Source organism: Ostrinia nubilalis, chromosome 3 (genome assembly GCF_963855985.1).
Source record: "Ostrinia nubilalis chromosome 3, ilOstNubi1.1, whole genome shotgun sequence".
Taxonomy (NCBI): domain Eukaryota; kingdom Metazoa; phylum Arthropoda; class Insecta; order Lepidoptera; family Crambidae; genus Ostrinia; species Ostrinia nubilalis.
In genome coordinates, this window is record NC_087090.1 from 693876 (window position 1) to 709185 (window position 15310).

Below are 15310 nucleotides of genomic sequence, written 5' to 3' on the forward strand. Positions count from 1 at the left end.
AAGAAGACCACTCATCTGCATCATCAAAATTTCAGTCTCAGGACGTCCACTGTTGAACATGGGGACAATAAAACCTTGTGGGTGGACATCCCACGTTGCGTTTTCCGGTACGTGGCCTGCACTCTGCCGCCCCATCGGCCGTCAGTTCAGCGTACCTACTATGTGCCCCGTCAATTGAGAATGTTACTAGATATGCAAAATCACTTCAAACCTATGTTACAGTTTTAAGCTTTTACATTTACAAATACATTAGTATTTATTTCATTCAAAAATACCCAGTAGTTATGATTTTATAGGCATTCAAAGTTCGCTTAAATATTGAGTCCCGCCGACGGTCACGTGACCCCGCGTGACGTACATTCACAGTGTCCGCTCACTAGAAAACGGATATAAACATACTTAAATATTTTTTTTTTTGTAAATACAAACTTATTATACATATTAACACCCAGACCCATCACAGAAATTAAAATTGAACCAAACCCAAACTTGATGCGATTGTGTCGTTTTATTGCGAATTACCTTCCAGCTCCATCATTAGACCCCGATTACTATATAGAATTAAAATACTCATCAATACAAAATGAACGAGCCCAAACTCGATGCATTTAAGTCGTTTTATTATAGAGTTCCTATGGCGACCTTCCAGCTCCATCATCAGATCAGCTCCATGTCATCATAATATTGCATGGTCATCCAAATCACATGTGTTTGCGAAATTTCAGCTTAATCGGTTGCCTGGAAGTGCGTCTTAATTCAGCTTGCAAGATTCCACCCATACAAATATGAGCCAGTCACTGTAATATGACGTCACGCGCATAAAATGGCGGGCCGGCCGCCGCCCGCACTTTTAAAATTCAATATCTTGGAAACTAATTGACGTATCGAAATAATTCTTTCACGTGTATTTTTTATTTTTACCAGAGAATACAGAAAGCTAAAAAACAAAATCAGTGAACATTCTTCATTGCTACTTCAGCTTGCTAATCCGTCCGTCCATAAGACACTATATTCATTGCTAACCCAACCGAATTGTTCCCAAACAAAACCCGCGTCAGTTTCTTCGCGCAGTGCGTGAAAATCCCGCCATAGCCGTTGCTATGATTTACTCTAATAGAAATATGAGTTATTAAGTTATGCCGGAGGCTGGCGTCTTTACGATTGTCGCTACCATCGCGACAAGGGTTTTATTATTCCCTCCAGCGGCCCTCCGCACGATATGAGATCCGCATGGGAGTGTGATTGGGGTGTCAAGTGCAAATTATTATTTTTATTGCTCACTCTTACTCGTAGTTCTTCAATATGAGTATTTGAGAGTGACGACGCGTAAAAAGATGAATCTTTTCTTTTGAAACATTTTCGAACTTATCAATAAATTCGATTAGTAAAATTGCAAGCAAGCGCGTTTTCGACTAATATGCTCGTAAAGATTCTAAAGATAGATACTTATATTTGCTCAGTTTTGTTTTGGTTATCGGTACCTGAGTAAATTAATTGTTATGGTAGTTTTACTCGTGTTTTGCCCGAATTCACAAACGATGTTTGCTTAATTGAAGCAGCAAATCGTACGCACAGCGTTTAATAGAGCTTTGTGATTGGTTCGTGTGTCACCCTGTGCGTCCACGCGCACTGTGAGACCTCATAGTAATGTTTGTAAATACGGGCATTAATGTTAGTTCCGAAAATTGATATATCTACAATTTTATTACTGGAATAATAAAATGGATAAAAGTAGTTTCCTGGTAGTCCTACATAGAAAACAAATAAAATAGATATGACACATTTTACAACGTGTAGTGATTTAGTGCCGCTAGTGTATTCAAAGCCAAGAATAACTTTTGATTTGTTGCAATGGACTCACCTCGCGCCGTGAGATTGCTCGGGTGACCACGCGGCGTGAATCGGTTGAGACATTCTGCAACAATAGGAAGCATATTTGTAAGAAACGTTAAAAAAACAAAAGTAATTAACAAGTAGACAATGTATAGAAATGCTTAAAGAACAATATTTTATTTTAACAATAAAATATTAGTGTAAAATAATAATTAACGATCACAAATTATTTCTGTGAAAATGTTCAATCCCACATTCACAAACATACATCGTTAAGTGCACTACAAAATCAACTAGGTAATTATATCAACCAGAATGTTTAAGAACGTAAATTTTCCACAAAAAAAGATTTACTTTTTCTTAAATTCAAACAAAAGCTGGTTTGTACAAAATTATCTGCTTTAAAACAAAGCACATTCATCAGAAAGAAGTTTGTTTTTTCCAAAGTTTCGGCCGCGGGCGCCCCGAGATTGAAATATGGTGCGTTTGACATATCATAATGTCCGCATTATAATGCTAAGATCCCTTGAATAAATTATAAGTTGGATGAAAACGCTCTTTTTTATGTATTTTTCAAGTTAGTAAGGCTGCAGACACACTACTTTCATTTAAGAAATGGGGTAATTGATTCCACCAACGCGGCAACGTACGAGTATAAGCTGTCAAAGCGTAGTTTAGAAAGTAATAGAAATCTAAAGCGCTCGCTTTATTCTTTGACTTAAATCAATTGATTTCGAAACCCAATTTTCAGGACTCGAATTCCCTAAGTGTTCCTATAAAGAGAAGTCAAGTCTTAGAATTTAGTATTATATGCTACTTCATGTAGCTGATTGCAGCAAAATACCTGTGATAAAGTTGTTTTAGAAATGAGATAAACCACATAAGTTAGGTTTTAATGCTAGTGCTTACTAACAGACCTGTAGCAATCAAGACGTTAAGACCTTACCAGATCGTTTGATAAAAATTATGTCCAAGCACAAAACAGCACACACTCAACCAGCACTATTTGTTCCTTATTAATGCTGTTCGCATTAAGCCACACCACACTGCTGTACTAACGTGTTCCTCGTATCATCAATTCCTGGGGCCATAATTCTCAAACAGTAAAATATGCATGCGAGCGCCGGCCACAATGCAACCCGCTCAAAACTGCACAGGTAAGAGACACTTAAAATGCATAACCAGTGCATAACAGACAGCCCAGACAGTCAATCTTCAACCACACCAACGCGTGCAGATCGCCATTGCCGGCGCGATCAAAGGCCAACGACAGGTCGCGCGACCCATGAATCACGCGAACTGTCATTATACGAACGGCCTATGATGGCGCCGTGATCGCGAATTATTGATGAATAATTGTGCATGACAGACGTTTACGACATGACAGTAATGTTGAAAAGCTTCACAGAAAAAATGTGGTAGCCTAACTAAAGGTCCAGCATTTAACTCAGCCAGTGTCTGAGGTATAGAACGGGCACGGGAACAGTTTGACGTGACCATATTATGACGTGACAAAGCATTTATCAAACTAAAGGGGATCTGAAGTCTCGCTTAGAACTGAAACACCCACGTTCTATTGATAATATTATGTCAATTTTTCACTCGACATTGGCAGAAATAAACCTCCCAGAGAGGTTTGGATTCCATTAAATAAAAAAAGTCTCGCTAACGTTTGACGTTATAAAAACGAGGGTATTCTACCTGAGTTAAGGGCTAGGACCTATTATTTGGAGATACTGTAGGTACGTAAAGGGTAGTTCTTTGTGATATGCACGTACCACTTATATGACTCGTAAGTACAGTATATGAGAACTAAAACACTTCTCTGAAACCACTTTCGTGTGCCATAACAGTTTCCTTGTAGTAGCTGTTGTTGCTGCGCTCTGGCCGGTGTGCGCTGCAAATAGTATGTCATCTGAAGCTATTAGCACGTGATCAATGGTCCGGCTTGCTTCTATTAAAACTTACATTTTATTTTGCTATAAACATAAAATCAATGACAATTTATACTCCACTATCCCAGCTGCTTTGTACACTTTGAATAATGCACCGTAACTAGTGTGGTGAGAGTCTACTTTTCCTCATAAATAGTTGTAAGTTTTAAAATCTACTACTACCACATTTACTTCCGACCTCAAAGCAAAGGTTTAAAAAGTAACGAAACTATCTTACAATGTTTTTATTATTATTATGATAACTATACATACAGGGTGGAATCGATAAGTGATCTCACTCGATCATTTCTAAAATATACAAGATATCGAAAAACTGGTTACAGATCCTGAAAGTGCTTCACGAGCTCTTTCAAATGGTACCAATTAATAGGTAACAGAATAAACTGGTACTATCCGAAAATTCAATGTTTCCTTCCATACTACATGTATGCCAAACACAATAATAATATTAGAAGTGTATTTTTTTATCAAATAATATGACGTGACAGAGCATATAAATTTTCGAATCGTTTTTACTATTTTTTAGCGAATAGAGTCGCTTCTCAAAATAAATTTTAAATAAACAACTTGAAAAATCGAACTGCCTAAGGCGGGACTCGAACCCACGATTTATTTAAAATTTAAATTTTTGAAGTCTTACTTTACTTTTGTCTTCACAAAAACACCCTCCCGTGGCTCATATGCCACAAAATCAGTTAAGCTCTATATCTATTAAGATGAGCCACGAACATATACGCGTCGGCTACATTACAAGAATGGTATACACCTATCATTTTCGGTGATAGCCACCTTTACATATCGTTTGGGGAAGATTACTTACGTGTGGTAAACTTGTTTAGGTAGTCTTGTTGTAATACAGATAACAAAATGTCTGACAGTGCTGCCACCTAGTGTATGTATGTGTAATGTGTACTAACTACGGGTTTGTCAAATAAATAATAGTCTGTGCTGAACAACCAATGCGTTTTATTAGGTTATGGGCCCAGTCCCGACTTTTTTGTAAAAATTACCAGTTTAATTCACATTGAGTTGCACAAGAATGGCTGTGAACTTGTTAGTAAACGTTCCCAAGTTACGCGGACGAGAAAATTATGACGAATGGGCTTTTGCCGCCGAAAATTACCTCCTCCTAGAAGGCTTGGAAAACAGCATCAAGCAGGAAGATTGTGATGGCGTCAACGCTTCAAATGATGCGAAGACAAAGGCAAAATTAATTATGACCATCGATCCGTCATTGTATGTCCATATAAAAGGCGTAAACTCAACCAAGGCATTATGGGACAAACTCAAGAATATGTTTGACGACTCCGGTTTTACTCGCAGAATAAGTTTACTCAGAAACCTGATCTCAATAAGACTCGAAAACTGTGATAACATGACTGCATACGTTACTCAGATAATAGAAACATCTCAAAAACTTAGCGGAACCGGGTTCAACATAAATGATGAGTGGGTGGGCTCATTGCTTTTGGCCGGTTTACCAGAGAAATATGCGCCGATGATAATGGCCATTGAACACTCCGGAATTAATATAACAGCAGATGCAATCAAAACAAAATTATTGGATTTAGAAGTCAGTACCGGAAGTGAAAATTGCATAGAAACAGCATTTGCCGCCAAACACGTGCAGCGTAACAAATATGGCGTCTCTCATTCGTACAACAACAAAAGTAATAATTCAGCAATGAGAAATACGCAAGCTGAGTCAAGTAATTCAAGTGTGAAATCGACCAATGGAAAGACAATAACTTGCTATAATTGTAAAAATGTTGGCCACTTCAAGAATAAATGCCCATACAAGAACAAAGCATTCCAGAAAAATAAACAAATGAATGCATTTAGTGCCGTATTTTTGAATGGCTCATTTAGTAAGCAAGATTGGTACATTGACTCCGGGGCAAGTTTTCATATGACATGCAACAAAGACTGGTTGAGAAATGTGTCTGAAAATCCACAAGTTACAAGTATTATGGTTGCCAACAACAACAAAGTTGAGGTTATGTGTTGTGGTGAAGTACAAGTTACAACTTCTGTACATGGCAAAGAGTGTGATGTGATCATAAAGGATGTGCTGTATGTACCCAGCTTGGCCACCAACCTGATATCTGTGAGCCAAATGATCAACAATGGAAGCAAACCATCTTTCAAGTCTGATGAATGCCGTGTATACAACCAAAACAATATGTTGATAGCTACAGCATCACTGGAGAATGGCATTTACAAGTTGAACTTGAGTGAAAATACCAGTTCTTGTCCAGCAGTAGCAGCAGTGGTTGACAACAGAACTTGGCATAGACGGATGGCACATATCAACAGCAGAGCTCTCAATTTGATGAAAAATGGAGCAGTTGAAGGCATAAATTTTCCTGATGAAAGCAACATAAACATGACAAGCTGTAAAGTGTGTTGTGAAGGGAAGGCAACCAGGTTACCTTTCACACATGTTGGCACAAGAAGCTCTGATGTTCTGGAAGTGATACATGCTGACATTTGCGGCCCAATGGAGACAAAGTCAATTGGAGGCTCCCGCTACTTTCTGACTTTAGTAGATGATTATAGCCGCATGTTGTTCATCTATTTTTTGAAGAGTAAAGATGAAGCACTGAATTGTTTTAAGGAATTTAAGAGTATGGTAGAAAACCAAAAGAATAAAACAATTCAAGTATTCAGAACAGACAATGGTAAGGAATTCTGCAACAGTGCCTTTGATAGTTTTTTGAAGAGTTGTGGAATAATACACCAGAGAACCAACCCCTATACTCCGGAACAAAATGGTTTAGCTGAAAGACTAAATCGTACCATCATAGAAAAAGAAAGATGCTTACTGTTTGACGCAAATCTAACAAAGAGGTTCTGGGCAGAGGCTTCGCACACAGCTGTATACCTGAGAAACCGTTCTATTTGTGCAGGTTTGAACAGCAAGACCCCTTATGAAATGTGGACAGGGCAGAAACCAAACCTTGAACATGTTCGCATCTTTGGTAGCAAGGTTATGGTCCACACTCCCAAGGAAAAGAGGTTAAAATGGGACAGAAAAGCTACAGAATACATATTGATTGGTTACCAAGATAATGTCAAGGGTTACAGAGTATATAATCCTAGCAATGGCACGATAACAACAAGTAGAAATGTCATAATAATGGAAAACAAAGATGATGATCACTGCAGCAATAGCCAAATGTTGGTAGAAAACAGTGAAGAGATATTGCAAAATGTAGTTTCAGAGGGGAATTGTGAACAGAATACCTCAGATGAAGAAATGGATAAATCTCTAGAATACCATGATGTTGATACTACTGTACCAACTGCAGAGGAACCTGAACCTAAAATACAGCCACCACCACCTGTAACACAGGAAGAATCTGGACGTGGAAAGAGAATAAGAAGGCCACCTAAGAAGTATGGTTTTCTAAACATGACAGTTGCTAATGAAAATGAAATGGATGAAGGTTTTCTGACATTTACTGAAGCTATGAGTGGATCTGAACAGGAAAGTTGGAAGAAAGCTATCGCAGAAGAATTAAGATCATTTGAAGAAAACAGTGCATGGGAGTTAGTTAGTGTACCTGAAAATGGAACTCTAGTAAAATGCAAGTGGGTGTTTAAAAAGAAAAGTGATGTGGACAATAAAGTGCGTTACAGAGCTCGATTAGTGGCGAAAGGGTATTCGCAAGTGCCTGGTGTAGATTATGAAGAGACATTCTCTCCCGTTGTGAGACACTCGACATTGAGACTCTTGTTTGCCTTGTCAGTGAAATTAGGACTTAATGTAAGTCACTTAGATGTTACCACTGCATTTTTGAATGGTGAGTTGAAGGAAAACATTTTTATGGAATTACCTGAAGGTTTTAATAATGCTAAAGATTGTAATTGTGATAATAAAGTTTTGTTGTTGAAAAAGGCAATTTATGGCCTCAAGCAATCTTCTCGTGCATGGTACCAAAAAGTTGACACTTGTTTGAATGACCTGGGTTTTAAAAGATCTGAGCTAGAGCCTTGCCTTTATACAAAAATGAGTAATGATGTAAAGTTAATTATTGCCTTATATGTCGATGACTTTTTTGTGTTCTCAAATAATAGCACTGAAACTAGTAAATTAGTAGAAATATTGAGTCAAAAATTTAAGTTGAAAGATCTGGGTGAAATTAAAAATTGTTTGGGAATGCGTGTAACTATTGATAAAGAACTGAATGTTATTAAATTAGACCAAGAGCAGTATATTGAGAAATTGTTAACAAAGTTTAATATGTCAAATTGTAAAATGTCTGATACTCCTATAGAAGTTAAAATTAATTTGGAAAAAGCTGAAGTTTGTGATAAACAATTACCATATCAAAGATTAATTGGCAGTTTGATGTACCTTGCTGTGTTAACTAGGCCTGACATTGGATATGCTGTAAGTTTCTTAAGCCAATATAATAATTGTTATGATAATTGTCACTGGACACATGCGAAAAGGATCTTGAAATATCTAAAGAAAACTAAAAGTTATTGTATACAATATGTAAATGATGAATCAGAATTGCATGGTTTTGTTGATGCCGACTGGGCAAGCAATTCTTTAGATAGAAAATCTTTTACTGGATATTGTTTTTTAATGTGTGGTTCTGTTATCTCTTGGCAAACTAAAAAACAGAGTACTGTCGCCTTGTCGAGCACCGAGGCAGAGTACATGGCAATTTCAGAAGCTTCCAGGGAAGCAATTTACTTGAGAAATTTGTTTATAGAAATTACTGGTGTGTCATGTACACTAAACTTGTTTAATGACAGTCAAAGTGCTCAAAAGTTGCTCAAAAATCAAATGTTATATAAAAGGTCCAACCACATAGATGTGCGCCATCATTTTGTCAAAGATCTAATCACCAGCAATATAATTAAAGTTAATTATTTAGACTCGGGTAAAATGCCAGCTGATGTCTTAACAAAAAGTTTGCCATCTGTAAAACATTATTTTCTGTTAGAAAAATTAGGTTTATGTTTGTTGTGATTTATTAAAATGAAACATTTTGTTATAGAGGGGATGTTGTAATACAGATAACAAAATGTCTGACAGTGCTGCCACCTAGTGTATGTATGTGTAATGTGTACTAACTACGGGTTTGTCAAATAAATAATAGTCTGTGCTGAACAACCAATGCGTTTTATTAAGTCTAAATACGAGTAGCTTTAACTAACGGCGTTCATCGAAGCTGTAACTAAAGTATGCTGACAATAAAAGAAGATACAGTACCACCATTGACTCCAAGCCTTGTGTTGTTAAAATTACCCACGGAATAAATGAGCATGTGTATGTGAAATTCGATGTCAAATTCTATTTTGTAAACTCGCACTCATTCGGCACAACATGTCGAACAATACAATTTTTTTTACAGGATTTAACCTTAGTAGACCGCTATGAACATATTGATTTCACCTGCGAATTAAAATATTTTCTTCACTTTTATTAAGACTGCAATTAATTAATTTATTATTAAGTCGAGCTACAATTCTTCGTCTTCCTCGGTCCCTCACTGATGAGGGGCGTGACCACAGATAGTGTTCCTCCACAGACTGCGGTAATAAGCAGCTGTGTGAGCTACAACACAGCAGCTAAATATGTTTTATTATTCTATAGTTCGATTAAGGCCTGCCATACGAAAACATAACCCTCCTTCCAGCGCAGTTGGGTAACAAATACTCTGCACTCTGTAATTGTGAGTAACTGACAACTCAGTAACTGTTAGTGACCTGTTTTTGATTAGCAAGAGCTACTGTCCCCGAGTGTTTTGTAACTGCAGGAGAAGTTTTAATAGGGTGCGCGTGGTCTGGCCATTGATCACCTGCTAATAGCTTTACGATGACACGCTGTTTGTGCACTTACATCGCGGTATATAAGCTACAAGATTACCTAACGAAGTTAGAGAATTATAAGTAAGGCAAAGTAAGTAAGGTAAGGTAAAAAAAGAAAAAATTAAATTATAAGTAAGGTAAATAAATGAAAAAAATACTGAAAAGTATAGACTATAAACCTACTTCATTTACCGTTGGTCTCTAATGTATGTTCACAGTACATAAAGTAATGTAATTAAATGACCATCTATAATTATCATCATCATCAGCCACCGAACGACTACGGAACCTCCCTCAATGATTTACATATTGACCAGTTGTTAGCGGCCTTCATCCAGCACCTTTATGAAGACCATACACTTGATTAAAGGATGATAACACCACCTCATCAGTCAGCCATTTTTATGAGGTTATATTTTATTAACCTAAAATGTGTCATAGTGTTTCTATTCTTTGTTATTTTTATTTTATTTTTATTTTATTGTTAGGAAAACAAACAGCATTCTATAACACATATAGAGTTACCAATTAAACTTCACATTTGCCAAAATAGTTTTCACAAATAGTTTTAGCACAAATGCTTAAAAAAATCCTCAAAAAATCTAAAATCGTTGTCACCCTACCCCAACTACACGATCTCCTTATAAATCCTTGCATTTTTCCGAGCGGCACCGAATCGGGAAGTTGGGCGTTGATACATGAAGGGGCTTACGTAGTTTTAGCAACTGCCTCTATCTTTTTACTTTTAGCGTAATCTTTTAGGCTTTTCCTTGGACCTCCTTATCACTGTGGTTTTGAAAAGTTTTTTGCCGTTCTCATTTAGGCTAGTGGTAAAGAGAAAGAAATAGTAAATCTCTTCAACAGAAAACACCAACCTATCACTGTACACATACAGTAATTTTAAAGAAGAAAGATTTGATTGTTTGTTTGTATTGAATAGGCCTATGGGGCAGCAAGGTTCTGAAGTGGAGGCCGCGTACCGGAAAACGCTGCGTGGGACGTCCACCCACAAGGTGGACCGACGACATCATAAAGGTAGCAGGAAAGCGCTGGACGCAGGTCGTTACCAACCGGGCAACATGGAAAGCATTAGGGGAGGCCTATGTTCAGCAATGGACGTCATATGGCTGAGATGATGATGATGAATAGGCTCCGAAACTACTGGATTCTTTCACCGTTAGAATCCTACATTATTTCTGATGGACATAAGCGGGGTCAGCTAGTTTTCTAAGAAAGAGGATAGCGCTTTCTCCAAAACGTTAACAGGCTGTGCAGGAGTTCTGTTGCGTGATAATGCGGCTCCCGTTGTATTATGTGTGCGATTTCTTGATGCGCACTATCGGCACTATATGAATGCAGTTTCCACGTGTATGTAGGAGTAGGCACAATGCAGGAGTTCTGTTGCGCGATGATGCGGCTCCTGTCCCACTTTATACACATGAGGTGCAGACCAGGCAGTTCGAAGCTCGAAGGACCATGTAGGGCAGCGGAGATGTTTGTTGTTGATGATGTTGATTGAAAGGCCGTGTTTCACAAATGTAGTTTATTGCCAGGTCTGCACAGTTTAAAATAATACAGCACAATCACAGGTGTAATGGCCGGAGTACGAAACGCTACTGGGCGCGATGGCGCTCAAATACAAACGTCACAAGACCGATCGAATGAAAGAATGAATGAGTTTTAGTGTTGGAACCCAACAGGCTGCAAGCTCTCCAATAAAACATTCCTCCCCTTCTGGCACTATCGGGCAAAAAGATAGTAAATATTTAGGACTTGTTTGAAAAGGCATAACTTATATGGGTGTAAAGTTTATTCCTGTCAATTACACCCGTACGGGGCTACGGGGCTACGGGGGCACTGTCACAATCAATCCGCTCAGCATTCTCAGCCACGCCTCGTTCCAAAACTTAATAGAGCAGATAAAATTTTATGGCGCTGTAAAGCACAGGTGTACTGTATAGGTTTCGCTTTTCTGATATTACATAGATATATTAGTGAAACAACAGATCGGTGACGCGAGTTGAATTAACTTTGTTTCTTTTTTTTTCCAATATTCTTCGCAAACAAGGCGGTCTCATAAATACTACAAAGGTTATTAATTCCCTAGTATTTACTAACAAAATAATTACATAATATAAAATACATAAATCAAAAACACAATACATTTACCACAAACAACGATTATAACAATTTATTACTCATTTATCCACACAGCTGGCTACACTTGTATAATATGTAACCAATAAAATATAAATATATCAACATACATACGTAATAAATGTTGAGTACTTAACCTACGTAACGATATGAGTATGTACATTGACCGTGGGAATTGTAAGAGTGAAGTTTAAAAGACAAACATGTATTCTATTTCGCATCTTTATAATTTATTTGAACTTCCCTTTTGTAAAAGAAAAATCATACCGCTTATAAAATTTTATCTTTTACTAGCTTTTCGGTTTTTTATATAACCTATGTACACATAAATGTACACACAAACATACATGTAACCTGTGTACACTCAGCAGTAATGTGGCTTTCTATTGGTGAAAGAATTTTTTAAATCGGTTCAGTAGATCCCGAGATTACCCCTTACAATTTGACAAATATACAAACACACAAACTTTTACCTCTTTATAATCCCAACTAATATTATAAATGCGAAAGTAACTCTGTCTGTCTGTCTGTCTGTCTGTCTGTCTGTTACGCTTTCCCGCTTAAACCTCGCAACCGATTTTGATGAAATTTGGCATAGAGATAGTTTGAGTCCCGGGAAAGAACATAGGATAGTTTTTATCCCGGTTTTTGAAACAGGGACGCGCGCGATAAAGTTTTTCTGTGACAGACAAAATTCCACGCGGGCGAAGCCGCGGGCGGAAAGCTAGTATTAGTATAGATTAATCTTTGAACTGAAAATAATTCAAATTGGTAATTTGAATCCAAAATACTAACAAAATCTCTGAAGCACAACAAATGTGCTAAAAGTAACCCATTAAATATTAAATCAACAAATTGACGTTCCTCCAATAAGTAAATCGAATTGTCTCGCAAAGAAATAAGACAGATTTCCATTTTTGACGATTTATTATTGCGATAATAAATCTTGTTATCTTTCGCTGTAGTACAAGATTAGTATACAAGGTTAGTTTAGCTTAGTTAGATTTAGATAGTGTTAAAACAATGTATTAGTTTTGTTTATCCATTTTAGACGATTCTCACCTATCCACGATTTTAATTTTGTCAACTGCTATTCAGGGCCTTTATCATGATAGCAACTGCGTCAAAAAATAATAATAATTCCGCTAGGAGCGCTGTACATTCTGTAATGCATTTCATGTATAGTAATTAATAAAAAGAAAAGGTAGCCCCTATGGGGCACTTTATATGTCTCCTTATCTTTTGGGACCTACCAGCGCTTCGAGACAAACATAATTATGGCAAGTGTAATTTTTTACACAGTCGCTAGGGAGTACACCTTTTGTAAACTCATGGTAAGGGCCCTGGTTGTCGAAGTCGTTGGGCGACAGGGCGAATGCAAGTCGTCGACATGATTCTTTTGTAATAAAGCCGCCGGTCGCGGCCTGTCAACGGGCTTGGTGTGTAGAGTCCTCAAGCGAGACCGGATCGCGACCGGATAGCGTGGTGTGAACCGGCCATTATTTGAGGAGCAAGTTAATGAGTCCCTTTGAAGTGTTCGACCCTTTTGTTGGAGTTCGCAGCAGACGTCACGGGCGTGAGGTCCAGTGAGAGGTTGAGAGATTGCGTTTATTGCTGAGATAGACGTGTCAAATATGATTTACGTTGTAGCTTTAAATCAAAGAACAATAGAAGAGTTTAGGCCAATCGTTAGCTGATTAAACTATTTTTATATTATAGAATTTGATTTGTATGAATAACCTTCGGTAAAATACGCGCTCTACAATGTACCACAAAGGCTCTTCGTGATATTTTTTCGAACTTGTTAAGATTAAGGTTTTTTGATAATACATGTTACCTGTACTTTATTTAGTTCTATTAAGTAAGCAGGTTGACTAAATCCTGTAATCTGTTATCCAAACCGGGAAGCTATAGGAAATCAATTATTTGTTGGTTACCTAGATATTAAACTCAGAACCACCAAGGTCTAAACACGCACTGGGCGTGATCCTATCAAAATTCAGATGATAGAGAACTCAGTCAGTTATCCAAGTGCTCTCCTGACAGCTATCTACCAGAGGACGGCGAGCCTAGCTGCGTGCCGCGTCTCTCCCCGTAATTACCAATAAGCCCGCAATTAAGCCGGTTCGGTTTTCAGCGGATTCCAACTGTTTTATTAGCAGCTACAGTTTCCTCAACGCCAAAGGATTATCTCTCGCACTTTGAATAGGTTTTCATGCTCCAACTACGAGAATAACTTTGTTAAGGATTTATTTAAAGGTTGAGCATTAAAGTTATATAGTTCTGACGTCATAGCCTTTAGCGCCCGCCCTCGCAAACCAGTCAAGCGCGAGCGGCTATAGTTAGCCCAAATCATAACTTTTGCAATCGCCCCAAGGGGTTGACTAGCGTACTTAACGCTTATAACGATTCCAAGCCGTATTGTTTGTTTATTACATAACCACATAATGTGTGGCCACATAAAAAAGAGGTTTTCTGAAGTTTCTTTATGTAGTAAAACTTCAGCTAAACCAACGCGTGCAGATCGCGTCGGCAGGACTAATGACAGGAGGCGCGTCCTGTCATTGAATTATGCACGCGCATTGATCGCCATCGCCGATGTAATCTACACGCGTTGGTTTGGCTGAAGCTTTAAAGGTTATTCTGCTGTGTACTGAAATATGCAACTTTTATTATCATTAGCTTACTTTATTCGCCAATTAAAACCACAGTAACTCATTCCAAATCTTAAACCCAATGCAGTTTAACTCGTGAAACTAATTTCGAAGTGCCGACCCAAAGATTACAAGTCGTTAAGCGCTCAACATTCCGCCTTTCAATTTAACCAACAAAGACACAACAGATCAAGTAAAAACCCGGCATTAGGACAGCCCAAGACTAAACAGCCACATCACTACACTGAGAAAAGTGTTTGTTTGCTACTTACACAAAAATATTGACTTCCGAACTGAGTGTTAACCTATAACCAAACCAAGTTATGCTCATTAAAAATGTGTAAAGTATATTTTATTCCAGTATTAACCTCCAGTTTGCAAGCAGTAACCAAACTAGTTTTTCAGTGTTATAAAATTTGCAGATATATTTAGGTATCTTTTGATGGTGACAAGATAATTGATAAGAACTCATGTTATTACTGAAATTAAAAGACTTGGTATTGGTAGAGTTTTATACAGTCAGAGTATTTTGGGCACACCATAGCTAAATTAAATATTCTTATACAATAGACTCAGATTACTTTCATTCATTTAACAGAACTATCCATGTTTTCCTGTAGCTGAGGGCTTTTGTTGTGTTGTCTTTTGGACACACCAAAGCTAAACGAATGGATATGGGAATCGAATTAAATTGCTACATTTTTTTTACATATTACGACGATTTCTGCCATTCCTTGAACTGTCTCACTTCTCCCAGCTGTGGGCCGTAGTGAGCCGTGAGCTCACCGCAGCCAAACGGCTGGATAACGGAGTTTAATTGCCCGCATTAACCCTTCCAGCTGCAGATCACTCCGGCCGATTCTTTAAACTGCCATTATCAAT